This window comes from Artibeus jamaicensis, unplaced genomic scaffold (genome assembly GCF_021234435.1).
Source record: "Artibeus jamaicensis isolate MK-2021 breed Jamaican fruit bat unplaced genomic scaffold, CSHL_Jam_final contig_384, whole genome shotgun sequence".
Lineage (NCBI taxonomy): Eukaryota > Metazoa > Chordata > Mammalia > Chiroptera > Phyllostomidae > Artibeus > Artibeus jamaicensis.
This window is the reverse complement of record NW_026521810.1, coordinates 15,011,297-15,037,655: the sequence shown is the minus strand read 5'-3', so window position 1 is coordinate 15,037,655 and position 26,359 is coordinate 15,011,297. Positions and strand designations below refer to the sequence as shown.

The 26,359-nt window shown below is 45.1% G+C and overlaps 2 non-coding genes across 2 annotated transcripts; both read left to right on the top strand.

Moving 5' to 3' along the window:
• The first annotated feature begins 16,946 nt into the window (after window positions 1–16,946).
• Window positions 16,947–17,053, top strand: LOC119059911 (U6 spliceosomal RNA). The gene has a single exon (XR_005084493.2). It is a non-coding gene; the product is annotated as a U6 spliceosomal RNA (small nuclear RNA).
• A 5,606-nt stretch (window positions 17,054–22,659) lies between these two features.
• On the top strand, window positions 22,660–22,759 carry LOC119059906 (small nucleolar RNA SNORA5). The gene has a single exon (XR_005084489.2). It is a non-coding gene; the product is annotated as a small nucleolar RNA SNORA5 (small nucleolar RNA).
• Window positions 22,760–26,359: the final 3,600 nt, after the last annotated feature.

Here is a 26,359-nt window from a genome sequence, read left to right as displayed (position 1 = left end):
TTGTCACATATATTCAAATACATATAATTTTTTTAAATTATCTTTATTTTACTTTTTTACTCCAGCTAGGGCTTATATTGATTTATGTTTTTAAAGTAATTGTGTGGGTAGGTTACATTGTCTTTAATGGTCATTTCAGGAAATACAATATTTGCTACAAATGCAAATGTTGGTTCTGAAAGATTGGGAGCCAGTGGTCTGATTCAGTCATGGTAATTCCATTCCTCTTGCAGTGATTGGTTTAAGAATAGGTGCAGGCTACAGTTCTTTCCAAGAGGAAGCCTGCTAGGGGATTTCTGGGAAGATTGTACTAGCCATTTATGAAAGACGTGAGGAAAAGGTGCACATACCACTGTGCAGTGATGTGATACTTGAACCACGACAGTCATCTGGATGCCCTGAAGGGAAGTGCCAACACGCTGAGATTGGTAACATGGAAAGATGAAAAAAATCTAAGTACTTGATGAGCTCTCGAGTGGCTGTGTTTTCCTGAAAGCACCTTATATGTGAACGTTTTGTTATGTGAAATAACACGTTTTCTTTTCTTTTTTTTAAAGTTAATTTATTTTTAGAGAGAAGGGAAAGGAGGAAGAAAGAGAGGGAGAGAAACATCAGTGTGTGGCTGTCTTTCACATGCCTCATACCAGGAACCTGGCCCGCAACCAGGCATGTGCCCTGACTGGGAATCAAACCAGTGACCACTTTGTATCACAGCTTGCACTCAATCCACTGAGCCAAGCGAGCCAGGGCTACATTTTCTTGTATTTAAGAAACTTGTAGTTGGGTTTTCTGTTGCTTGAAATCAAAAGTGTTTTACAATGATTATCTGGAATGGGAAGAGCCTGCATGGAGAGACATTGGCTAGTGGGATATTGTAATAGCCCAAGCAGGAGGTGATGAGGACTAAATCAGAGTCAAGTACATAGTGGTATGCTGGTGAGTGTTTAGCAGCCAGCTCTTAGTTCAGCATAGAGGTGGGTAGGAGTTGATTTGTAGCATTTGTAAATGTCTGTGGTGTAAATACTGCCAATTTCAAGCTGCAGAGAGAGTTTAACAACCAGCTTGTCTGCCTTCTTAAAACTTAACAAGTGGGTCTTTGCAAGCTGGTGCCAATTGGCCCTGGCACTCCACTGGCTGTGGGAATAAGAAATCAGGGCTTAGGAAAAAAAGGCTTTGCAGAGGGAGAATTAGAAAGAATTCTGTTTCCATGGAGGAGTGTTCAAGCTTAACACAAAATCTGATGCAGATTCGTTGCTCTACTCAGTCACTTTTGAATGTGACAGCCACCCAGTACACACGTCACTCAGTGGTGTCTGCCACCCCCACTGACCAGTACAGTGAAGTTGTCATTGTTCACACATGCACATTCCAGGCAACTCTCCTTGGCTACCAGGTTCCATCAATGTCACACAAACCATTTTTGTTATATTAAGAATGGCTGGACTATTTCTGGGCAGGTCTCATATTTCGGCATTGAAATCCATGGGGAAAAGTAATCTACTTTGCCGATAGTTGTTTTTCACTTGCTTGTTTTTTTGCAATGCATTGACTTTTTTAAAGGTCAAGTTCTATGTTTCTTGAAAGATGAAAAGTCTTTACAGTTTACTGTAGTGTTGCCTCACAGAATAAATGTCAAATTTAATTTTGAAAAAAAATATTTTTTAATCCTAAAAAAAGACAACTTCAGATTGTGAGAGCAAGCACAGAAAGAGTCGCCTGCCACACAGACACTTTACTTGTCTATGTGACTTCACTGCTATGCTTCAAGTTCCAGAAGGGAAGACCAAAGCATCGTATAAGCAGGGCATTGCCTAGAGAGTCCACTGGGAGACACAGTACCGCTTCCGAGAGAGTGGTGCAGTCCCCAAATAAGTATTACAAGTTAATTTAATGGCAAACACACTGTACAGAGACACAATAAAACAAGAACCTGATAATGTGGGTGTCTCTGGCACTGAGTCTTGGGACGGCTAGGGTGGACTTGCAGGACATCACAGTTTGACTTCCACCAAGATGGAGGCATAGGTGGAGACGCCGTGCTTTCTCACACAACCAAGTTTAGAGACAACTAAATATTAGCAACAGAAAACATAGTCAGAACACAGAAAATTGAACTTTTCGGAAGTCCGATAACAACGAATTCTTCAGCCTGACCAGTAAGAGGGGCGAAACCAGCAGCTGGCAGAGCGGGGTTGCACAGGAAAACTCGGTCAGATGGACTCAGGAGCATGGATCCCAGGCGTGGGGTTGCAAAGGGCCAACCCAGTGAGCAACTTAGTGAGTGTGACTCAGTGAGCAACCTGTGGATCCTGCGAGGGTGAAGGGTGGCAGGTTGACTGTGCTGGCGCATTCCTGCGCAGATAGACTGGCGAGGGAGTAGGCGGTAAGACGGAACCCAGTGGGTCCCAGCGCTGGGAGGTAGAAGGGAGGCAGAGGGGGAAAGAGCAGTGACGCCGCCATTTCCCCACTCTGACCCCGCCACCACACCACCTACAGTGTCACGACCCAGCGACCCCCGCTATCGAGGCCCCGCCCCGCCCCTAAGGCTCTGCTCCTCATACTTAATGGGCGAGAACAGACCAAAAATGGCTCAAGAAGATCTCAAAGCCCCAGAGCCCATAAATCTAAGTGACGAAGAAATAGCAAAACTTTCAGATGCACAGTTCAAAACACTGGTGATCAGGATGCTCACAGAACTGGTTGATTTTAGTCACAAATTAGAGGAACATATGAAGGCTAAACTAATTGAAATGAATGGAAATGCACAGGAAACCAATAGTAATGGAAAGGAAACTGGGACTCAAATCAAAGGAGTGGACCAGAAGGAGGATAAAAATGACCAACCGGAAAAGAATGAAGAAACAAGAATTCAAAACAATGAGGAAAGACTTAGGAATCTCCAGGATATCTTTAAATGCTCCAACATCCGAATTATAGGGGTATCAGAAGGGGGAAAGGAACAGCCACCAGTGGAAAACTTATTTGAACAAATAATAAAGGAGAACTTCCCCAAGCTGGCAAAGGAAATAGACTTCCAGGAAATCCAGGAAGCTCAGAGAGTCCCAAAGAACTTGGACTCAAGAAGAAACACACCAAGGCACATCATAATTACATTAGCCAAGATTAAAATCAAAGAGAGAATCCTAGAAGCAGCAAGAGCTAAGGGGACAGTCACCTACAAAGGAGTTCCCATCAGACCGTCAGCTGATTTCTCAAAAGATACCTTACAGGCAAGAAAGGGCTGGAAAGAGGTATTCCAAGTCATGAAAACCAAAGACCTACATCCAAGATTGCTCTATCCAGCAAAACTTTCATTTAGAATGGAAGGGCAGATAAAGTGCTTCTCAGATAAGGTCAAATTCAAGGAGTTCATCATCACCAAGCTCTTATTATATGAAATGTTAGAGGGACTTATCTAAGAAAAAGGAGATAAAAATATGAACAGTGAAAGGACAGCAAACTCATGGAAATTAACAACCATATCTAAAACAAAAGCAAGCTAAAAGGAAAGCTAGATCAGGAGCAGAACCATAGAAATGAAGATCTCATGGAGGGTTAGCAACAGGGGAGTAGGACGAGAAGAAGGGGGGAGAAGGTACAGAAAATAAGTAGCATAGATGGTAGGTAGAAAATAGACAGGGGGAGGGCAAGAATAGTATGGGAAATATAGAATCCGAAGAACTTGAGACACATGGTCATAAACTAAAGGGGGGGAAAGGTAAGGGTGGGGGGGTGCAGGGTGGAGGGGAATGAAGGGGGGAATAGAACAACTGTAATGGCATAATCAATAAAAATAAAAATAAAAAAAAGACATCACAGTTTAATAGAACTTGTGTCAGGCAAAACCCTGGGGCCAACACCAGTGGGGGTCTGGGGGCACACATGCTGGGGGAAAAGCAGCTGGGCTGGCCGGAATCAGCAAGCTAGTCAGGGGCCGCCAAAGCGGAGAAGCCTTAGTTATTAATTGATCCATTGTTTTCTCCATTTATTCAACCACAATTTATTAAGCATCTGCTAAGTCCTGGGATAGGTAGTTGTTCAGAATAAACAAAATAAATTCTCCTGGTCCTCATTCACTCACAGATAAGAAAAGGTAACCTAGATTAATGACAAAACATGGGATCATGTAACTCTGTACTCCAATTTAAAACTGAACAGCACTGATCTTATTCTTTTTACCTCCCTGTTATGCAAAGAGCCAAGGTCCCAGAAGGCCTCAGTACATTGCTTGCCAATTCCTAAGAAATAATCCATAGGACTGACTGCAAAAGACATGAGTTTATTAGAACTTATGTGGGCACCGGGGGCAGCCTGCTGGTGAAGTCTCCGCAAGACAGGCTTTCTCTGTTGCGTAGAGTACGGAAAACGATGCAACCAGGACGTGCAGGGTGGGTGTGCTCCCTCGCCAGCTGTGTGAGATCAAAACGCAAGCTGCTTACGCCAGAGTTTGATTCTCTGTCAGGGCACACACCCAGGTTAGGGTTTGATCCCCCAAAATCAATAAACATATCCTAGGGTTTAAAAAAAAAACAAAAGCAAGCTGTTTGCCATCCGGGCTCACATGGGAGAACAGTTTCATCGAGGTTGTTCCTTGACAAAGGAGCTGGCCAGGCTCAAAGGCCCCGCAGCACACGTTCAGATGGCCTTCACCACAGCCGCTCCCACGGGCTGGGAGAGGGAGCTGGAGCTTGGCAAGGGGCCTGTGTTCTCACATTCCACACACTCCCTAGGGAAATTCTGAGCCCCTAACACTGAGATATGGTCCTCTTGGCCCAGCCCCGGCTTTTTTCAGCATTTACTCTGAATTTCTGTGGCATGCATGTTTATCTCTGTAATGGTAAATTGATGTGCTTCACGCAAGTCCACAAGAGCAGAAGGACTGACCATCTTTAGAAGATAAAAACCATTGGCACCACAGATGCTACTGAAGGTTATCAAGCATCCAAACCATAGCTAAGACTTTTTGCTACACTGTGGAGAAATCCTGATCTCTTGGAAGGCCATTCTGCTGAGAAAAACTCACTCCTGCACCAGGGCAAACCAAAGACCTTCACCTGGGCATCTGGGGCTAAAAAAGAAATCTATTCTTCAAGTCACTTTTTTTTTGTCCAAATGCTATCTCCTGCCATGCTGTCCCTTATTCTGTTTCCTGCTACTAAGAAACCAAGTGATTCGATCTGGCTTGTTCTTAGAAAAAAATCAGCAGAATGCATAATTCCATCATGAGGATTCTTTGGGTTTTGAAAAAGAAACTACTATCCAACCTGACTTTTGCAAAAAACCATTTACTTACTCATGTAAATGAGAAATCCAGAGAGTAGGTTTTGCTTCAGATGTGGCTGATGGAGGTAGTGCAACGTCCTCACAGGGACCTGGTTTCTCTCTCTGTCTCTCAACGCTGCTTCTTCACTCTCTGGCTGACCCTCCCCACGCAGGTGACGACCCAACCGCTGCCGTTCGAAGACTCCATTCCTCCCACGTGTACAAACAGCAGAGAGAGAGAACTTCTCACCCAGTTCAGACAAAAACCCCGGACCTAACGTTCACTGGCCTGAATTAGAGTAGGTGCCCATCCCTGACCCAGTCGCACTGGCCAGGACAAGGGAAGACAGAGCTTGGGGTAACCTAGGTCATATGCTACCCCTGGAGGTAAGGAGGGGTCAGCCTCATGAGAGTCACAAGGACACTGAATGGAGAAAGAGCAGATTTCTGAATAACAATCAGAGACTATTATTAAGAACAGGGTAAATGGCCCTGGCTGGGGTGGCTCAGTGGATTGAGCACCAGCCTGTGAACCAAAGGGTTGCCAGTTCGATTCCCAGTCAGGGCACATGCCTGGGTTGCAGGCCAGGTCCCCAGTAGAGGGTACATGAGAGGCAACCACACATCAGTCTTTCTCTCCCTCAATTTCTCTCCCCCTTCCCCTCTCTAAAAATAAGTAAAAAAAATTTCTTGAAGAACAGGGTAAATGGATATTAAGCACCCAAACCTATCCATGCCTGCCACAGCCATGTGCTAAACTAGTGTCTAACAGTTTCATATTAACCTCTTAATTCCTGGGGACTATGCGGGCTACTCTGAGTGAGACCCTGGTACCCACACAGACTTGAACTGGGGGAGAAGACCTGCGCATTTGTCATCATGGTCCTATTCCCAATACCTCTGCCCAAACCAGAGCTGGGGCAGGGGTCCTGAGGCTAAAGACAAACACACAGACACAACGTGTCTGACTCACCTGACTGTGGGGGCTAGTGAGTCGGAAACCCATAGAACAGGTCAGGCAGCTTGTCCCCATTGCAGTCTCCAGGCAGAATTCCTTCTTCTCCAGGAAACTTCAATTTTTAGCTCTTAATGTCTTCAGCTGACTAGACGAGGCCTGCCCACATTAAGAAGGGTAATCTTTTTTACTTCGAGTCACCTGATTGTAAATGGTAATCACATCTACAAAATGCCTCCACAGCAATGTCTAGACTGTGTCTCACCAAATAACTGGGCCCCGTATTCTAGCCAAGTTAACGCATGGAGTTGGCCATCCCCGCGTCTGAGGTTGACTTTCCATTTCATCTTCACAGGCAGCTGAATGGGAGCAGGCACTGTCTCCCTGGATCCAGGCGCCCGACTCACCACACCAGGCCTGGCCAGCAGCGGGATGCAGGAGTCCGGCTCCCACCCCCATCCAGGGCCAGCAGACAAACTACACGCTGGATGGTGGAGCAGAAAGCTGGGAGGCACCCCGGTTCCAAGCCTGGGACCTCAGAGCCACTGTATCAGGCCTGAGTTGCACACTTCCAGACTTCTTTATGGGAGAGAGGAATAAGCTTCCATGATGTTTAAGTCACAGGGTTTTAGAGGGTTTTCCGTTATATGCAGCTGAGTCCTGATACCAAAAAAAAAAAAGAAAGAAAGAAAATGCAGTTTACAAATAGATGATAAACAAAGGACTAAACAAAGAAGCATTTTTAAAAAAAGAAAGTTTCAAGGAGACAGAAATAAAACTAGAGAGTTCTTTTAACCGTAAATATAAATTCGTTTTTTTTACAAACTGAGGCAAACACCATTTGCAATTTTTTTTTTCAGGAAAGTTACATCTGCAACAATTTCAGAGAAGTAAGATTAGGGTGTTAGTGTGTGTGTGTGTGTGTGTGTGTGTGTGTGTGTCGAGCCAGAAAAAAGTAAACAATTAAAGAGTGTTGTTTAATATTGCAGTCCACGATTTTAAAAACATCTATAAACTTTCATGCGCTGGATCCCAGACATTACACACACACACACACACACTCACCCACTGAGTCAGAACAGAGCCGGGCCCAGATGGCTCCACAGATGATTTCTTTCAAAGCCGCAAGAAAAAGCAATGACTTCAATCCTCGCAATTTGTTTCAGTAGCTAGAAAAAGACATATGCCTACAAATACATTTTACAAAGCCAACATGATCTTGAAAATAAAATCTGCTGTGAATATTGTTGCAAAGTTCTAAATAAAATACTACCAAATTTAAGCCAGAAGCATATTAAATGAATACTACCACAAGCTGTTAACTAAAGCTCATTACAACAATGCAAGGGCATTTCATTATCCTAGATAAGGAAATGTATTAGCATAATTTAGCATGTTAATTGGTAAAAGAAAAAATATATGTGTGTATATATTTATTATACATATGTTTCTCTTAATATGAGCCCAAAAGTTTGTTTTTTATAAATTTCAACAACTATATCTGATTTTTTTAGAGTTCTTGGTAAACTAATGATACATGCATTCTTTCTCCATATGATATAAAAGTAGCTGGCTCACACTAACAGTCCATATACTTGATAATGAAACGCTGGAGTAATTCCCATAAAAAATGAGGAGGGAGATAGTGTGCAGTAGCCCCACTTCAATGAATGTGGTCCTGGAACACCCAGCTACCACCATGCAACCAGAAGAGGGCATCGCTATTGGAAAGGAAGATAGAAAAATGTCATTATTACAGATATTATATTATCTAAATTAAGATATAGCAAATAATGTTAAAATTATTGAGAGTTTGATTAGATTATTTGGACCACAAAATAAACATAAGTCAATGGCAGCAATAATCAGAATAGATAAAGAAAAAAAGGATGCCATTTGTAGTTTTCTTAAAAGCCTAGCAGATTTTATTTCCAATAAACTCAGGTAAACTGTATTTTTTAATTCTCAGCAACAGTGGATGCCACCGCATGCTCTTCCTCGGAGTGTCCTTGTCACTGCCCTGTGAGAGGTGACCTCCTGGTCCCCCCTTCGATCCTGGCTGGCCTTGTGAGCTGCTTGGAATCAGAGGACAATGACTTATTTGGAACCAACAGAATCTGACTGACTTCGGAGACAAGGTCATGCGGCTGCTGCCTGGTTCCCCTGGGGGACTCGCTCCTGCGTCAGGTAAGAAAACCAATCCCTCGGGCTGCCAGGCGGGAGGCGCCAGCTTACTTAGCACTCCAGCCTGCAGTCCCCTCATAGGCCCAACTGAGCCCAGCCTTCCAGCTTCCCCACCAAGGGGCCAGGTACATGATGAAGCCACCCATGTGCCAGCTGAGTACCATGGAGTGACCTCAACCGGTGCTGCAAGGAGCAGAGCTGCTCAGGTGAACCCGACCAAACTCCTGACCCACAGAATGCAGAATGGTGCAGCCACAGTGGAAAATGGTTTGCTTGTGTTTCAAAGGGTTGAACAAAGAACTACCATAAGACCCAGCAACTCCGCTCCTAATGTATATCCAAAAGAACTGAAGGCAGAGCTTGAGCACATATCTACACACGCACAGTCACAGCAACATTATTCACAACAGTGTCCATCAACAGAGGAAAGGGCAAGTGAAGAGGTACATACACACAACGGAATATTAGTCACCCATGAAAGGGATGGACTGTTGATACACACTTCAACATGGATGGATCATGAAAACATTTTGCTTAGTGCAATAAACCAAACACAGAAGGACAAATACTGTATGATTCCACTTACATGAGGTACCTAGAACACGCAAATTTATGGAGATAGAAAGTAGAACAGAGGTTACCAGGGGCTAAGGAATGGGGCTGGAAGGATGGAAGAGTAAGGAATTATTGCGTAATAGGTACAGAGTTTCCACTGGAGATGATGAAAAAGTTTGAGGTATAGATAATGGTAATGGTTACACATTTTTCTTTTAAAGAGTTTATTTATTTATTTTTAGAGAGAGGAGAAAGAAAGGAGAAAGAGAGGGAGAGAAACATCAATGTATGGTTGCCTCTTCAGTGCCTCCTACTGGGCACCTGGCCTGCAACCCAGGCATGTGCCCTGACTGGGAATTGAACCAGCAACTCTTTGGTTCACAGGCCCGCACTTGATCTACTGAGCTACACCAGCCAGGGTGGTTACACATTTTGAATGTATTTAACGCCAATGAATTGCACACTTAAAATGGTAAGTTTTATATTTTGTATATTTCACCACAATAAAAAAAAATTCCCTGATTCACAGAACACATGAAATGGAATAGTTGTGTTTTAAGCCACTAAATTTTTGAGTCATTTGTTAGAGAGCAGAAAACCAAAATAAAACATGTTTGAAAATAAATTTAGCAAGAAATGTACAGGATACACCCTGACTAGTGTAGCTCAGTGGATTGGGTGTCATCCTGCAAACCGAAAGGTTACTGGTTCGATTCCCAGTCAGGGCACGTGCCTGGACTGCAGATCACGTGCTGGGTTGGGGGGCATGCATGAGGCAACCATTCGATATTCCTCTCTTTTTCCCTTTCTTCCCCTCTCTAAAAATAAATATGTAAATTCTTTGAGTAAGATTTGAATAAAATTAGAGCTAAATTAGTTAGGGTTCTCCTAAGAAGTAGGTCTTGCCACTTCCTCTCCATTCTCTTCCTTTAGGGGCAATCCACAGAATCTCTCCTCATTAGTCCTTAGAAACCCCGCGCTAGCCACCCCTTCCTGGGTGGTAGAACCCATCGGAGTTTGCGTCCCACCAGCATTGCTCACCAGCACACCTGTCACAAGCTCATGATTTGCAGCAAAGGACACTTTCTCCACTACAATTTTCATCAACCTCCTGTGATAATTACAGGAGCAACCTCCTATAATTGCTCATCTATCCTCATGCAAATGTGAATAAATGCACCTCTAGGCAATGTTGATGTTTTCATTAAGCAGCAAAAGCAGTTTCCTTACTAGGCACACAAAGCTTCAAGTCAAATCTGTAAATGCCTCCCTTATCCCCACCCCACAAACACCCTCTTCCAACCAGATTGCTGCCCCGGCCCCTTCCTTTCAGAATTCTAGAGGCCCGCTGACAACAGAAACAAGGCAGACGAACGGCTGCCACGACTGCCCCGTCACTGTGCCGAGCTTCCCTGCAGGTATTGCTACTGTCGGAGGCCCTCCCACGGCTTCAGCCCCCGCTTCCGCCCACAGCTCAGGGTGCTGAGGGGGCCTTTCCAGAACCTCCCAGTCACACTCTGCTAAGGCTCTCTGCCTGGCCCACGCAGATGGCAGGCCTAGTCCGTGACCTCCCCAAGCCAGGAGAGCATAGGCCGACCCAGGACAGGTCTTGGCAAGTGGGATGTGCAGAACAGTGAATGTATACCCTCAGCATCATGAAAGGGTCTGATGACTCAGGTAGCGATTTCTGGAGCCAACATGGTCAATGTAGAAAGGATTTGTGGCTGAGTGTGATGAGGATCAGCTCTGAGGCAGAATGGGATAGAAATATACCTCAAGGCCAGCCTCTACTTGGCTCAGGGAGTCCAGAGGCCACGTGGAACAAAGAGAAGCTTGAGATCCAAGAGCACCACAAACCAGCCTGCCTGTGAATGTGGAGCGCCAGAAGGGTGGAGGAGCGCCATCTGGTGGCTCACTGTGGGGATGTCCACAGAGGAGAGTGACCTCAGTAACTTACGCCACTTTGAGTGCTTGCTCTGTGCCTGGTGACAATGTTACCCAACGCCCAGGACCACAGGAGGCACCATTCTCACATAATCCAAAGTCAAGCTGCTCCTTGGAGTTAAGCGGTCCTAACTGTCCCAGCTGTTTTGATACCCACGCCCAGTGACAAAAAGGGCCACACTTGAGCTGGCTCTTGATTGATGCGGGGCAGGGGAGAAAGGGCCTTCTGGACAAAGGACACATGCCCTGGACAACGTCTGTAGAGGTGTTTGGCACTTTGGGTCTGACCAGGGAATAAGTGCATGAGAAGAGGTGGGAGATGAAGGTGAAAAGGAGGGCGGGAATAGCTGGGGAAGGGCCCCAGAGTCACGCTAGGAAGTTCAGGCTTCATCCTGAACTAGTTCGGGCTTCGTCCTGTTTTAAATGCAAGCAGCTTGCCCTGGTGGGTGTGGTTCAGTGGATTGAGTGCCAGCCTGCGAACCTAAAGGTCACCAGTTCTTCTCTGTCAGGGCACGTGCCTGGGTTGTGGGCCAGGTCCCCAGTTAGGGGTGTATGAGAGGCAACTATCCATGTCTCTCTCCCTTTCTTTCTCTCCTTCCTTTCCCCTCTCTCTGAAAATAATTACATAAAATATTTAAATGTAAGCATTCTGCAGATGTTTATTGTTAGGCCAGAAGAGTGTTTTAGGAAATTTTAAGTTGGAATGCCTTCAAGAGGAGAGTAACTCACACCGGACACCACTGCTCCCTGTAGTCTGTAATCACCCGCACCTTCACCCATCTGTATCGCTGCCCCAGCCCCTGAATCATGCGGGCTTATGACCCTGCAAGGTCATGGGGTGCTGTTCCAGATAGCACACCTAGGGACTGGCGGAAAAGAGAGGCGTGCCTGCCAGTGGCAAGAGGTACGTGACACCGGCCTCCGTTCCTTCTCCCTGGACAATTTGGGGAGTGAGACTCCCCCCACCCACCGCATGGTCACCATCTACGTTCTGACATGAGGTGCTCAGGCTCCCAGAAAGGCTCCTTCTGTGGCCCTGAACGAATACCGCAGGGTTTGCTGTCCTGTTCTTGCTTCAGATCAACCTTCTCTGGACTGCTCTGTGTTTCAAGGACTGCTTCCTCCTCCCTATCCCAGGACTCCATTCTCTGTGAACCTGTCCTCTCTCAGGAAAGTCCTGGGTGTTTTAGAGGGAGTGCGGACTTCTCCCACGCAGGGCTACAGGGACACCAAGGGACTCAAACCACCAGGCTGCACTCAGCCATAAGCAGGTTCCAGGAACACGGGGCCCAGGGGGTGCCTACTATGCTAAGACCAGACCCCAGGGAGCAGAAAAGGACTCTCTGGTGGCCATTTCTGGAGCAGCAGCACAGAACTGCAACGCATTTTACATTTGGCTCCTGCTCTCTGTTCCATGACCTTGAGCAAACCAGAAAAAAATCTGAAGAGTCATGTAGTACGTAAGGGCCACATCAGATCCAAAACAAACTCAACATAGTCCCTCTTCTCTGGCCACAACCGAGCTTCCCCGCTGCTGCCCAAACAGGTGGCACATTCCCCTCTAATGTCACCCTCTGTCTGAACTGCCTTCCCCCCCTCCAGCAGAACCCCGCTCACCCTTGGAGACATGTGTCAAAGGCAATCTCTTTTGTGTTCCTGTGTAGCTAATGGCTTCCTCCTGTGCTCGCCCAGCTGGGGCCAGACTAGTCCTGCCCGTCACAGCTATGCGGGCAAGCTTTGCTCCTGTTACTGTCTCCTACGCCAGGTATGTGCCGCTTGAGGAATTCCTCCCTTCTTTTATCTGACGTAGTGACCCTACTGGTGCACAGGAGGAATGAGATGCCAGGTATTCATCGGTGTGCCCTCCTTGATTCAACCACTAGGGGGCAGAGAAGGCCCAAAAAGGCTGGGATGTGGTCTCTCATTCCTGGGCCTAGTAAAACCACCAGCATACAGGGGCCTGGGAGTGGAGGATCTTTTCTGAGTTCTGGACAACTATCTGTTCACAGTTCTTGCAACACTTCCTCCTGCTTTGACTCAACTTCAGAGTTAAGTTTTAGGCTCTCAGAACGTTCCTTATCATCCAGAGAGCTTCGTTCCCTGCAGATTCCTGCACTCTGTTCTAACAATTCTTCAGCACTCTGCAACTTGTTTACAAAAGAACTGCCCTTCAAGCTTGAGAAGAGTTTAGGGTAGCAAAAGTAGATACAATGTCCCTAGACAAGATGTCAAAAAGACTCTCAGAAAAGGGTGTCAGAGAAGCCCCAGGGTGTCAGCGGGGTCTCCTATGGGTCCGTTGTTCTTTCCAAACTGCCTTTCCACCCACACTCACGTTCTTATATCGGGCAGCTCTTAACTCATGGCTATTCTGAGCAGGTCAAGTCTGTTACGTGCCCTCAACACAGACACATGGGTCCATCACATTACGTTTACCACTGACCACTAGGAGAACGACTGGAAGGCTCTCCTCCTGGAAAGCAGGTCTGGGCCCTGCGGTCACTCCCCATGTTGCTTTAAGAAGACGAGATGCCACAGGGCTCAGATACTTTCTTAACTGAGGATTCTTATTTAAGGGTCGTAGCATTTCCCGGCATATTTGTGTTTCCTGGTCCTTGCAGTCCTTTCCCAAAGAACATTCTTTTTCTTTCTTTCTCACCTCATTGCATTTCATGCATTTTTTTAAAGTCGCCTTAAATCTCTATGGTGCAAAGTTAAGTATATGCATACATACATATATGTTGGGTTGGCCAAGAAGTAAGTATGGTTTTTTCCATAAAATAGACACTTTTTTAATTTTTACCAATAACTTTATTGATTGGATATTTTGAGTATGTCGGCTATCTAACAGGTGGTAGAATGTTGATTGTTTTCAATTACTGACTCAACTTGACTGCTATCAAGTTCAACTGGTCTATCCGACCGTGGAGCATTGCCCAGCCAGAAGTCTCCAGCACAAACTTCACAAACCACTTTAATCAGTCACAACACCTTCTCTATTCACTGTATAAATCTTTTTTTTTTTTTGCATTTCTGTTGTGTTTTTACCTTCCTTGAAATAATAAAGCATAATACACCGAAAAATGTTGTTTATTTTCTTCCATCTTCAGTATTAAAATGGCTACATAAAAATTCACCAATTTTGACAAGTTATTTTTTTAATGCACACTGATATTGTTCAAGAAGAAACTCTCATAAACTTGATTCTTCTCGCCAGTGCAGTAAAGAATTAGAGATCAGACTTCTGGCCAAGATGGAGGCGTAGGTGGAAACACTGTACCTCCTCACACAACCAAGTTTAAAGACAACAAAGCTTTAGTGAAAAAAAACATAGCCAAAACACAGAAAACTGAACTGTACGGAAGTCCAACAACAACAAACAATTCAGCCAGACTGGTAAGAGGGGCGGAGCCAGTGGTGAAGCAGGGTCGGGCAGGAAAGATCCGCCGACCAACCCAGGCCCCAGGCGCACAAGCTGCGTTTGGCAGATCCCAGGTGTGGAGTAGCAATGGGCGGACCCAGTGGGGGTGCAAGGCAGCTGGCTGACCGCGGTAACACAGTTGCACACAGATAAACTAGCAAAGGAGTGAGCAGTGAGACAGACCACGCAGGCCCCAGCGGCGGGAAGCAGCAGAAGGGACTGCTATTGCCCCTCTTTCACCCCGCCCCCACATACAGCGTCACATTCCAGAGACCTGGGTCGCCCTGCCCTGGTGAACACCTAGGACTCTGCCCCTCATACATAACAGGAGCAAACAGATTAAATCATGGCCCAAGAAGAACTCAAAGCCCCAGAGCCCATAACTCTAAGTGACCAAGAAATAGCCAACCTATCAGATGCACAGTTCAAAACAATGGTGATCAGGATGCTCACAGAACTGGTTGATTTTAGTCACAAATTAGAGGGACATATGAAGGCTAAACTAATTGAAATGAAGGGAAATGCACAGGAAACCAATAGTGATGGAAAGGAAACTGGGACTCAAATCAAGGAAGTGGACCAGAAGGAAGAAAAAATGACCAAACAGAAAAGAATGAAGAAACAAGAATTCAAAACAATGAGGAGAGGCTTAGGAATCTCCAGGATATCTTTAAATATTCCAACATCTGAATTATAGGGGTGCCAGAATGGGAAGAGTAACAGCAACAAGTGGAAAACTTATTTGAACAAATAATAAAGTATAACTTCCCCAATCTGGCAAAGGAAATGGACTTCCAGGAAATCCAGGTAGCTCAGAGAGTCCCAAAGAACTTGGACTCAAGAAGGAACACACCAAGGCACATCATAATTATATGAGCCAAGATTAAAATGAAGGAGAGAATCCTAGAAGCAGCAAGAGCTAAGGGGACAGTCACCTACAAAGGAGTTCCCATCAGACTGTCAGCTGATTTCTCAAAAGAGACCTTACAGGCAAGAAGGGGCTGGAAAGAAGTATTCCAAGTCATGAAATTCAAAGACCTACATCCAAGATTGCTCTATCCAGCAAAACTTTCATTTAGAATGGAAGGGCAGATAAAGTGCTTCTCAGATAAGACCAAATTCAAGGAGTTCATCATCACCAAGCCCTTATTATATGAAATGTTAAAGGGACTTACCTAAGAAAAAGAAGATAAAAAAGATGAACAGGGAAAGGACAGCAAACTCACAGTTATTAACAACCACACCTAAAACAAAAACAAACTAAGAGGATAGCTAGATCAGGAGCAGAACCATAGAAATGGAGATCATATGGAGGGTTGGCAACAGGGGAGTGGGAGGAGGAGAAGGGGGAAGAAGGTACAGAAAATAAGTAGCATAGACAGTAGGTAGAAAATAGATAGGGGGGAGGGCAAGAGTAGTATGGGAAATGTAGAATCTAAAGAACTTGAGACACATGGTCATAAACTAAAGGGGGGGAAAGGAAAGGGTGGGGGGTGCAGGGTGGAGGTGAATGAAGGGGAATAGGACCACTGTAATGGCATAATCAATAAAATATACTTTTAAAAAAGAATTAGAGATCAGCTAGTCTATTAGTGTGCAGCAGGATTTACTGGTGGCAATCTGTTCTCTTGGACGAGAATGGGCCTAGCTAAACTGGGGATGGGAGGGCTGAAAGGCATAGCCTGAGGGTGAAACAGGGTAAGGGCGGCCAAAGGCCAGGGTGCCAAGCACAGGGGTAGTGAAGGCCAGGGTGCCCAGCTCACCCAACCAGAGGCCAGGTGGTCTGAGGCCAGAGGGCACCAAGCCCAGGATCCTTCGTCCTGAAGACTTATATAGTTGGCGGGAGGAGGGGGAAGGGAGAAGAAGTTACATATCGAATGACAGGTAAAGGTGGGGCTGGCTTTCCAGGACCCGTAGTGAATACCCAGAGGTATTTGTGGACTTCTTCCTTCAGGCACTATGGGCCCTTTCTGGCCTTTCAGGCCACAGGATGAAAGCAGTTTCAAAGGCTTTCTTTCCCAGATAGTGGAAGAGATACAAAGAATTTCAAGGACTGCTGAGTCGGTGGGTGGAACATGCATCCCTCCTCCTCCCTGTCTTTGTTTGCTATCTACCCTACCTAACAGTGTGACAGCTGCCACAATACAATCTAACAAAATTGTTTCCATTGAAGTTAAAAAAAACTAAGCAGTACTTACTAGGGCCATCATATGGAAAAAAAAACAAACGAACTTTTTAGCCAATCCAATATTTGTACTTAGAGGCTGGGTAAATCATGAATGATTAGTAAAGGGATGAAATCTCCAGGTTGAACAGGAGAGAGGGGCAGGTGAGTCAGGAGAATATTGTTCAGGTCACTGAGGTGGACAAACAGAATCAACACAGTCAGAACAGGAGGCAGGTGTTGGTGTTCAAAGGGCACTTCAGCCAGGAGATAAGGGCAAGATAAATAAGCATTGATGAAGCACCATTGGAAAGGGGGATACTGAGTCAGCTAAGAACACAGAACCTTAAGGGAGCAGCAAACTGCTATAGAAGGAAGGAAGGAAGGAAGGAAGGAAGGGAGGGAGGGAGGGAGGGAGGGAGGGAGGAAGGAAGGGAGGAAGGGAAAGGAGGACAGAAAACAGGGTGCTTGCTTTAGAAGCACATATACTAAAATTGGAACAATACAGAGAAGATTAGCATGGCTCCTGGGCAAGAATGACATGCAAATTCATGAAGCGTTCCATATTTTTATGATATATTTACATGATGGAATACTATGCATCAGAGAGAAAGAAGGAGCTCCCACCCTTTGCGACAGCATGGATGGAACTGGAGAGCATTATGCTAAGCAAAATAAGCCAGGCTGTGAAGGACAAATACTGTATGATCTCACCTTTAACTGGAACCTAATCAACAAAAGAAAAAAGCAAACAAAATATAACCAGAGACACTGAAATTAAGAACAATCTGAGAGTAACCAGAGGGGAGAAGGGAGGGGACAGTGGGGGGAAGGGCTTTCAGGAACAACTACAAAGGACACATGAACCAAACCAAGGGGTAGGGGTGGAAGCAAGGGAGGGAGGTGGGTTTGGCTGGGGCGGGGGGAGTATTGGAGGGGAAATGCAGACAACTGTAATTGAACAATAAAATATTTTTTTTAAAAAAAAGAAAGAAAGGAAAACAGGGAGAGAGAGGAAGAAAAGAGAAAAGAAGCCAGGCTGGTCCAAAGTCCAAGTTAGAGCATCTCTTCAACTCACGCACATTAAAAAACCTAAATGCCCAAGCAATTACCTATAAAATAATAGTATTTTTTGAATAAACATTTTTATAAATATTGTTTTGCATTGAAAATTTGGTGTAGGCATACTTTAATAATAAAAACCAGATTCCAATTTTTAAATATGCTTCTGCCATCAAATTTGTCAGCAAAGATGAATCAAGAAAAATACTAAAATAAAAGTGTTATGTAAGCAAAACCATCCAACAACAAAAAAATAAAACCTGATCCTTTTTTTAGAGCTGCACCCTGGTACGTGGAGCAATGAACTGATACCTCAGATTTGCTTTAAACTATTCTCCCTGAGGCTGAAAGAAGAATTAAAAGGAGGGTCCAAACGGATGAAACAGATGTGGGGAAATGTCCATATGCTGCAGCGCAGGAGCTCTAGTCCAGGGACCTCCACTCTTCGTTCAGATAAGTCGGAAACACCCACGAGGAGGACTGGGTGGCGCGGGCGAGGCCTTTATTACTCACGTGACAGGGAGTGCAGACCGCAGCGGGTAGGGAAGCCGGACCTGGCCCCTCTGTGTCCCAGCCTTGTGTTAAGGGGTCCCAGGCGAAGGAGGCACGTGTCCTGAGCACGACTACAAACTGCATTACCTCAGTGTAAAGGAAAGGTCAAGAAGCAGTCACAGGACAGGAAGCCGCTCCCAAAAGGTGATAAGGAGGAAGTCACGATCCATTTCCAAAACAATACCCATTCCTTCTGGCCAGGGGCCCATCCATCCTCGGTCTGGGAGGGAGGTGGGCCGTGTCCATTGACCCCATACTGTGTGCATCGAGTCCGAGCAATGGGTATATAAGAATTCTTCTTCTATTCTCTGTATTTTTAAATATATTTTACTGTTTTCATTTGGAAATATGAAGACTGCGCTGGTTAGTATGGCTCAGCCGGTTGGGCATCATCCTGCAAAGCTAAAGACTCCTGGTTTGATTCCTGGTCAGGGCACGTGCCTGGGTTGTGGGTATAGGCACATCCAAGAGGCAACCAATCGATATTTCTCTCTCACATTGATGTTTCTCTCTCTTTTTTCCTCCCTCCCCTCTCTCTAAAGATAAATAAATAAAATCTTTAAAATAAAACTTAAACATAGTAAAATATTTTTTAAATATTTTATTTATTTATTTTTCAGAGAGGGGAAGGAAGGGAAAGAGAAACATCAATGTGTGGTTGCCTCTTGTGCACCCCCTACTGGGGACCTGGGCCACAACCCAGGCACCTGCCCTAGACTGGGAATCAAACCAGCAACCCTTTGTTTCACAGGCTGACACTCAACGACACCAGCCAGGGCTAAAATGTTTTAAATAAATAAATTAATTAAAATATGAAGGCTTCAGACTTCTAGTTTTGGCTACAACATGTAAACAGCTTAGAAGCTATCACTTCCATCCTCGCAACAAGAAAAAAGTTCAAACAAACTGCACATTAACAGCTACTCTTAGACCTGCCAGGAATTGACGTGTCAGGGCAGAGCTCCTGGGTGGGAACCGGGGGGAGGTGAATAAAGCCCATCAATGCCAAGATCAGCTCAGTTGGAGCAGATGCTGCTGGAGCCGCAAAGTGTTAGGAACACTTATCAATTATTTTGACAAATGGCTGGAAGCTAAGTGTGGACTAGTTGAAAGTGAGAAACCCCTAAGGGGTTTAGTCTGAGGGCCCTTCCCCAACTTTCCTCAGTTTTTACCACTAGGAAGCCCATCCAGTCCTCACAGTAAAGATACCAAAGCAACAACAACAACCTCATATTTCAGATGGGGGAGGGGAAATACAACCACATTGAAATATGCCCAAAGCGTTCTCCACTGCAAAAGCCTGTCCACTAACTTGAGGGAAGGGGGACCCAGCCTCCTCCAGCCTTCCTGCCTCAAATAAAGTTTGTTCTTAAAGGCAAGGAAGTGCTTCTGAAAGGCACAGCCCACAGCCTCGGCCCCACTAGAAAACTGAGGCTGGATCACAGAGCACGGAGTGCTTTCCTCCCCAGTACCTCACCACCCCCCGGCAGCGTTCCAGGGGGACCACAGCGGATTCGCACCGAGATGGCTGCAAGACACAGGCTCTGCTGGAGAAGGAATTCTTGGAGGCAGAAGCAACTTAAGTGTCCATCAGCGGAATGAGTGGACACAGAAAAATGTGGCACATGCACACAGTGGAATACTACTTCTCTATCCTTCAAACAGAAGGGATTCCTGTCACATAACACGACCCGGATAAACCTTGAGGATATTACATTAAATAAAATAAGCCCATCAAAAAGACAAATACCATATGATTTGACTTACATGCAGTATCAAGAGCAGTCAAACGCGTAGAAATGCAAAGTAAGATGTGGTTACCAGGGACCGGAGGGGAAGGGAGGCTCAGCAGGTGCGGAGTGCCAGTCACTCGGAAGGGGAGGCTCTGGGGTCAGCTGCTCAACCGTGCACCTGCGGGTGACAGCACTGTGCACTTGGAAATCGTTGGGAGGGTGAATTTTATATTCTGTGGGGTTTTGCCACAAGATTTCATTTTAACGAGTCCTCATGAAATCAGAAAAGCTGGCATTTGTGCTGCCTGTCTTCACCAGAGCCAATGAGCAGAGACAGGGATTGAATCTGTATGGGCACTTTATTCAGACGGCCAGCGATCCGAGAAGACAGAGAGCTGTGTGCCCTAACAGACCATCTTACATCACACTTCAAACTGACCTTTTCATAAGGAGAAGGAAAGTGTAGCTAAGGGGTTTGGAGTTCAGGGGGAAGGCCCCTCAGAGAGAAAGCTGTAGCGTTCTTTCATCCCATTGACTGTGTGACCCTTAATCTTCGACCTGGGCGGTGGGCGTCTCACCCAGGGGCGCAGTGGCTCGGATGCCATGCCGGGTGGATTGCTTGCAGCCCTTCCGAGGCACAGAGGTGGGTGGAACTACCTGTGGGCTCCCGGAGCCAGGGTGGGTCACACCTTCCGTCCCTGAAACAGTAGCTTTTTACATACATTGATTACTAAGCTGATTGACTATTACCTAAAATGAAAATTTTCCAACTCTTGGGTCCACCACCCCTTGAAGAAACCTAAAGACAACAGGGAACAAAAACAGAAAACTAGGAAATATTGAAGCCTCTTGCACCTGCAGCTGGCTACAGTACACATTAAACACAGCCCGGCTACATCTCGCCAGATCAACAAAAACTCTCACTAACTCTTAATTACCTCAGTTTCTACCACCAATACATCAGGTTTCGCTGTTGACAAAAAAAATTGTAAGATGTAGTCGACATAAGAAACGTCCATTCCTGTAAGAATTTATATATATGAGTTTATTTGAGCCAAACTGACAACAATTGCCAGAAGCAAAAGCTCAACGGACTGAGAACGTGCTCCAGAGAACTGCAGTTTTGTACTTTATTTTATACATCAGAATCAAAGGAGAAGATGTAAGGGAGATACATGAAACCCACTGGTGGCAGATCAGGGAGGCAAGAGAAAGTAAAGCAGGGGAGTCTCTGAGATGGGATAAAAAGCAAACTGAACACTCACTTCTTGTACATGTGTGGGAATAGGGTAGTTAACACTTAACGATTAACACAATAACAATAACAATGAGGGGTTGCTCTGGTGCAGTGAGGGGTGTGGGAAAGGAAAATTACCCTGACATTTCAAAGGTGTGTTGTTTTAGATGCAAAAAGACAATAGACAGGCTCAGTTAAAATAAAGGTTGACTTTTGTTAAGGAAGATAGTAGCCTAGCACCTGACTATCTCCATGACTCACTTTTAGTTAGAAAGTTTTCATTCCAGTCCTAGCTGGTGTGGCTCAGTGGATTGAGCGGAGTGGGCCTGAGAACTCAAAGTTCACCAGTTTGCCAGTCAGGGCACATGCCTGGGTTGCAGGCCAGGTCCCCAGTTGGGGGCATGCAAGAGGCAATCAATTGATGTTTCTCTCACACGTCAATGTTTCTCTCCCTCTCTTTCTCCCTCCTTTACCCCTCTCTAAAAGTAAATAAAATTTTTTGAAAAAGAAATAGAAAATTTTCATTTCAGACCATCCTATGTGGTTCCTTTAGGTCTCTGAGTTTGTAAGGCTCGCCATGCAGGCCTCCCCTGAGCTTGTCGGGTTTAGTATGTAGCCTCTTTTTTATCCACAGCATGCTAAAAAAATTTTTTTAATCTCCTCCAAGGTCATTCTTTCATTGCTTGAAGAAGGGAGAGGGAGAAGTATTGATGCAAGAGAGAAACATCTATCGGCTCTCTCCAATATGTACCTAGACCAGAGTCTGAAACCTCAACCTAGGTATGTGCCCTGACCAGGAATCAAACCAGCAACATTTGGTTGCGACACAATGGTCCAACTGATACACAGAGATCTGACCAAATCACTGGGGATTAATAGGGAAGGGCCGTAGGAGGAGTTTGCTAAGGCAATAGTAAACAGCCCAGGACGGGACTGGCTGAGAAGCCGAACACCCGCTGCCATGAGCCCATGGAATCATGGGCAAGAAGATTTGAAATTAAAAAAAGGGCCCTTGGGCTCTCTGTCTGCCTCTCTTCCAGGAGGATGCCCGGTTGATCGTGCTGCAGCTGCCTTCGTTCCCCATTGGACGGTATTTTGGATGGGGAGGAACTCCAGGCGCAGCTTAGGATGGGCTGGCCTGGCGGAGGGCGGCAGGGTTATTCTCCTCTGGGTGTTCTAGATTGGACGAGGTCCGAGACAAAAGCCTGCTGTTCTTCCCAAATCGTGTATCTTTTTACCCTATGTTGTTTTATTTTGTGACCTAAACCTCTAGGAATAAGATAACTCAAACTAGCAGGGGGAATGACAGGAGAACTCAGGTATTAAAGAGGTTGGCCTCAATGGATAGGCTTAATGACTAATGCATGTGGAAGGCTGTTATTCCAAAACTGTGAAGCTTTTTCTCTACAGGTACCTTTCCTTTATCACCAAACCTTTGCCTCTAATTTTGCCTAGAAGTTGCCGCAGGCAGTGGGACTCCGATTGCTGTTCAGTAACACAACCAACTGAACAACACTTCCAGGGAGAACTTTTAAAAAAAAATAGTCTAAAGAGATAAAGGAGAAGCAGATTGAGCCGTGACACAGATTTTTCCGCAGCCCTGCCAGGGCAGGCACGAGCGTAGCTGCCATCGAAGCACTGTACTCATTGGCCCTCTGCTGGGCCTCGGGGGTAAATTTGGTTACAGACACCAAGCTAATAAAAAATATATAACATAATAATAATAACAACTACCTAATATGTTAAGGGTCCTAATGAAAAAAGTGGACAACAGCCCTGGCTGGTGTGGCCCAGCAGATTGAGTGCCGCCCTGTGAACCAAAGTGTCACCAGTTAGTTTCCCAGTCAGGGCACATGCCTGGGTTGCAGACCAGGTTCCCAGCAGGGGGCGCATGAGAGGCAACTGCACACATTGATGTTTTTCTCCCTTTTTCTTCCTCCCTTCCCCTCTCTCTAAAAAGAAATAAAAATCTTTTTAAAAAAAGTAGCAGACACCTGGCTGGTGTAGCTCAGTGGATTGAGCACGGACCTGCAAACCAGAGGAGGATCGCTGTCCGATTCCCAGTCAGGGCACATGCCTGGGTTGCAGGCCAGTTCCCAGCAGGGGACCCATGAGAGGCAACCGTACATTGATATGTTCTCTCCTTCCCTCCTTTTCTCCTTCCCTTCCCCCCTAAAGATAAATAAATAAAATCTCTTTTAAAAAATTAGTAGACGACAGGCAAAAACTGATGGATAATGTAAGCAGAGAGATGGAAAGACTCAAAAAGAAATGCTAAAAATCAAAAACACTGTAACAGAAATAAAGAATGCCTTCAATAGCCATATCAATAGATTAGACATGGCCAAGTGAGCTTCAAGACATATCGATAGAAACTTTCCAAACTGAAAGGCAAAAGAATAAAAAACAGAAACAATGCGTGAGTGAGACAGGCTAATAAGCTGGGGCAAATGGAATAGGGAGACAAAAAAAAACTGCCAAGGAGTTTACAGCCATCTAGTAAATCCCCAAATCTTATCTTCCATAACCAAGGACACTTAAGAGTAAATGGTTTATACTTCTCCCCAGCCAAAGGGTAAATAGCTTAAATCACCCTACTCCAGAATAGAGATAACAGAAATCCAATTAGTTCCATTTGTGTCAGCCACACTGCCAAAGACAGATTAATTAAGTCAGGGGAATAAACCTCACTTTGGTACATGAGCAAAAAGCTGATGAATATTCTACTGAGACCCTCCTCAAGACCTCTCCTAAATTCCCAGCCTCTAAAACCCTCAAGATGAAGGACCCAGGGCACACTCCCACTCCCAGCAGCGTGCCCACACCTTTCTTTCCTCTCAAGCGTGCGTCTCCCGAACTCTAAGGGTCCCCACTAGACTTGCAACCAGGGGAGCAATGGGCAGTGGCAGCTCGTCCCAGGCTGAGCCCCTGAACCTGTCTCCAGGGCCCGTTTTCTCTGAGTTTCCAGTGAGCCAAAGAAGCCTCGCCTGGGCTCTCTCCTGTTGCTCCTTTTACCCTAAGCTCATCCTTGTTTCACTGTCCCCCACTTTAATACGCACCCTCTCAACATCACCGGGACTCATGTTGTGAACTCTTCCCTGCATGAAGTCAAGAACCCACACACTGCAGGCCGGCCTGAGGCAGACGTGCTCTGGCCAGACCGCCTTTCCAGTAACATGCGTACCGTGGGGCACTTTTAACAGATGTAACATACGCACACTGGGGACGCCAGAAAAGAGAGTAGAGAAATATTTAAAGGAACCGAGGCTGACAACTTTCCAAAATTAATGAAGCACAAAACCATACATCCAGGAAGCTTTGAAAACATCAGTCACGGTACCAGAAATATCTATACCTAGTCATATATTCAAATTGCAGGAAGCAAAAGTCAAAGAGAAAAATCTTGAAAGAAGCCAGAGTAGAAAAATACCTTAACCTATAGAAGGACAAGGGTAAGAATACGTCTAACTTCTCATCAAAAACCAAGTGAACAAGAAGAGAATGAAGTAAAATACGTAGCATTGGAAAGGAAAAACCACCAACCTAGAAGTCTATGTTAAAGTGCAAACAGCAGGCCCAGAATGCACAGCGCTCACAGTACCAAGTCTAAATTTCTTTTTCTTTCTTTTATTTATTTATCTTTAGAGAGGAAGAGAAGGAGAGAGGGAGAGAAATATCAGTGTATGGTTGCCTCTCATGCATCCCCTGCTGGGAACTGGCCTGCAACCCAGGCATGTGCCCTGACTGGGAATCGAACCTAGATCCTCTGGTTCGCAGGCCTGTGCTCAATCCAATGAGCTACACCCTCCAGGGCATATATTGCTTAAGTTAGGTCCGATCTAATATGTTAACACCTGATCTAATTGCAGTTTCAGCCTCTCCCAGAAACCTAGTCAGTCTGAGGTGTTCTGGTCAAGCACGAGCAAAGCAACGTTCTGTGGACTCTCTATTCTCCTTAGAAGAGGCAGTCTGCATGATAAATGCCCTCCCAAAAGAACAAGATGTCATGGCCCCAAAATAATACCGTCTTTTGTTTTGTTAAGACTCCCTTGCCCCACCCTTCCTTCCCTAAAAACTTCTATTTTATGCGGCCCCTCAAAGTGCCCTTCTAGTCGCCAGAGGGGATGCTGCCGGGTTCATGAACGGCTTAATGAAATCAATCACATCTTTAAGTTTACTTGGTCCAATCTTGTTTTTTAACAGTATCCAGTGAAATGATGATTTAAAAGTAAAATAAAAATAAATATTTCTCAGACAAAACCTGACAGAATCTGTCATTCATATAACCTAACATATTACTGGTAGTTATTATTTATATTTTAACAAGAATTGTTCAAGGGAGTTCTTCGAAAAGAAGGAAAATCATATAAATCAGAAAATCAGATCTAGATCAAGGAGTGTTAGAGAAGTAATAAATGAAGACAAAACAAAATCTTTCATTTATTTTTTTAGTTCTTTATTTTTTTATTCTTAATTGCTCTAATAGATGATTATTCAAAGTTATAACAGTAACAATGTATCTGACAATTATAAGATATAGATAAGCAAAATGAATGACAGCAATGTCATACGGCATAGGAGAGAATAAACAGGAGCACTCTGTTACAAGGTACCTATACTACTTGTAATACCCAAGAAGTAGTGTACTATTAGGTAAAAGTAGACTTACTTAGCTCTGGCTGGTGTGGCTCAGTGGATTGATTAATGGCCTGCAAACCAGAGGGTCACTGGTTTGATTCCCAGTCAGGGAACGTGCCTGGGTTTCAGGCCAGGTCCCCAGTAGAGGATGTGTGAGAGACAACCACACAATGATACATCTCTCCCTCTCTTTCTCCTCCCCTTCCCCTTGGCCTAAAAATAAATAAATAAACTCTTTAAAAAATAAAGTACTATAACTGATATGTGGGGGGAAGAAAAATTAAATTTTAAAAATATTCAAAACTATAAAAAGCAAAAAAATCTGGGGAGATAAATAAAAAGCAGGAGGAAGGTAAACAGGTACTTACTTGTCATAGGGGACTCAAGAGTTGGAAAATTTTAGTTTGAGTAACAGCTAATAAACTTAGTAACCAATGCATGTAAAAGCTATTGTTCTAGGAACTGAAGGTATGACCCGCCCTGACTCCAGAAGACCATAAGCAGTTCCATCTCTGTGCCTCAGGAGGACTGCAAGCAATTCAAGATGATCTCTGAGCCATCGCACTCCAGAGTTGAGATGACCACAGCCCAGGACCCAGCTAAAGCCCTGGGCGATGATGGCCCAGGGTGAGAATGCTGTGGGGTGTTTTTTGTT